Source organism: Olea europaea, unplaced genomic scaffold (genome assembly GCF_002742605.1).
Source record: "Olea europaea var. sylvestris unplaced genomic scaffold, O_europaea_v1 scaffold3876, whole genome shotgun sequence".
NCBI lineage: Eukaryota > Viridiplantae > Streptophyta > Magnoliopsida > Lamiales > Oleaceae > Olea > Olea europaea.
Window position 1 is genome coordinate 13,974 of NW_019258234.1, and position 2,613 is coordinate 16,586.

Below are 2,613 nucleotides of genomic sequence, written 5' to 3' on the forward strand. Positions count from 1 at the left end.
GGAGAGGAAGAAAATTGCCCTAACCTCTGCCTCTTGTGCTTTTGCAGTTGATCTTCCAAAGTTTCGGCAATCAATCTTCTTCCAACATTGTTTTCGGTGTTTCTTGGTCCGACCTCCAGAAATCTCGATCTGAGGTAACTTCGCAGCATTGTTAAGTCTCTGGGATTTTGTTTACAAATCAAGGCTGAAATCTTCACTAGGACCAGTCCAAACTTAAACACATTCTTCCTTTTTAGATAAATTGGGAATGGCTACTGGAATAATCAGCAAGTACCTCTGTAACAATCTGCAGGTGTGCTAAAACGACCTCTCAGTGAATATGGTAATCAATTGATCAACTCTTGACTTGTATTGCAATTTTTGAGGAGTTGGGGAAAAATTGTCAAGCGGTGGACATTTTTTACGATTAAAACAAAACCTTATCTCATTCTTTCCATTCCATAAAAAAATGAAAGGGAGCTTCAGATACAGAAACACATCGACGGGCAGCAACGAAAATCGGTAGGAAAATTCAGCACTGAAGCGGCAATCAGAAGCATACTTATATTTATTTCCTTGCTTGGAATTAATCCCCTGTTTTGGCTACAACCAGGTAAGGAGGAAGATTTTTATTTACAAGAATATATATTATGTTTATATGTGTGTTTATGTACATATACATAGTAAGGAAGCAGATAGTAGAGAGATGAAGGGCTGACAGAATCTGTATGAGCATTTTGAATCAGAATTGGAATTTGGTGCATAATTAGGGAATTATTGAACTGAGGACAGGTTTTTCTTACGGCGGATGGGATTTATAATCTGAATATGTGAACTCATTTTTTAAGTAAGTGAATTTGCAAGATGATTAAATAACAGGAAATCAATATTAAAATGGTCTTGGCCAGATTTTCATTTGTGTACAAATTTTCTAGTAATTGAGAAGAAAATGAATAAGTGATCTTGAAATTGAAATGGGTTTGGCATTACATGTATGAGAGTTTATATTTTTATTTTTAATGGTGGAATCAGGCGGAGGAGAATACAGAAGAGGAGAAATTCCGGAAGGAAAAAGAATGATTTGGGTTGTAATTTCAGTAAAGAAAATGGGATTAGGCATTTCAATGCTTCAGTTAAGGACTAAGAAGGTTGGTCTTAATGGCTGATTACTCTTATCTTTTCTTCCACAGCATAAACATTCAACAAATTTCATTTATAATTGTTTTCTTTCAGTTGGCTGTTTGAATAGTCAGTGTTTAAGAAAAAATAAGATTTAGGACATAGAATTACAAATTGGGTAAATGGCGGAATTTTTCCTTACAAAGTGGTAAGGTAAGAAAGGAGGAGAAATGTGAAATTGAAACAAGAAAAATGAATTGAGTAGTGGACTTCAGTGAGCCAAGTGCAAAAGAATTTAAATGAGGAATTACATTAGATGGCAACTCATTATTTAACATGATTGGGCTTTTAATTCAAGTAATTATAGGAGGAAAACTACAAATTGCAGCCTAAATAAAAGGCTAGACATACTTGAAACGATTCTTGAAGGGCCAATTGTTGTCTCCATTGATAATCCACCTGATGATGATGCCAACATTGCAGATACCCCGAAGATTGCTGCTGCACCTCCCCTTAGACCTCAATCCTTGAGACTCAAGATGCCCAATGCAAGCATGAAGACACTTTCCTCAAGCTCCAATTGTAAAAAAAGGTAAGAAGGATATCCAGTAAGTTTAAAATGTTGTTGAAGCACAACGTTTTATGTTTGGGAAAATATGTACAATGTCATTTTGTGTACCATCCTAAATATTTTTGGTTGACGGTACAATTCGATATTTGGATGCAAACTTCAAATCGATATGACTTTATTGTTGTTTCATTAGTGACATGTTGATATTGATAAGAGTTAGTATATGGTAATCAAATTATTGTGGTTGTTCTTGTATTGTATTGTTACCATTGTCAAACTATCGTTATTGACAAATGAGATCTCAAGCGTTGAGATTAAAAAGTGTTAAACATCGAGAACTGCACTTCAAATGTCAAGAACTTTGTAAAACGTAGAGAACATTCATGTTTCTCCCCACCAAGGCCGTGTCTTCGGTGGACAATTTATTGACAAGCTCTTCATATCTAATGTCATTTCAAATAACAATTGATGTTGATCGGTTTTCAAACCACTTCCACTCGTTGTCCATGTTGAAGAATGTACCACCGTGCAAGACAACGCATTTCATAACATCTCCCATACCTCCATGCCATCAACACAAATAATATTAGCTAACACACGTATACCAAAAGCGAACATACTATCCACACGCAATATGTTTAACACTAAAAACAAAAAGTTCCATAGCATTGTTAAATTTTTAACATTATTCTCGACATTTGAAACAGTGTCACGGGTTAAATTTAAAGTGTCATTCTTGATATTTATAAAAAATTCGAGAAAACACTTCACCATGTGCATTTATCTTTTTCAACTTGAACCACCATTTTTGCAAAGAATTTATTCCACCATTAATGATATTGTCAATATATATATAACTAGCTTAAATTCCTATCTATCAAAATTTTTTAAGGTTGTCACACAATGTTTGTTCCAATTATCTTGCATCAAATATGTACCAGTTG

At 34.4% G+C, this 2,613-nt stretch overlaps 1 long non-coding RNA gene across 1 annotated transcript; it reads left to right on the plus strand.

The window, feature by feature from the left end:
• The first annotated feature begins 263 nt into the window (after nt 1-263).
• Nucleotides 264-1,864, plus strand: LOC111387059. Its single transcript, XR_002701351.1, has 3 exons — nt 264-592; nt 1,012-1,127; nt 1,582-1,864. It is a non-coding gene; the product is annotated as an uncharacterized LOC111387059 (long non-coding RNA).
• The last annotated feature ends 749 nt before the right edge of the window (nt 1,865-2,613 follow it).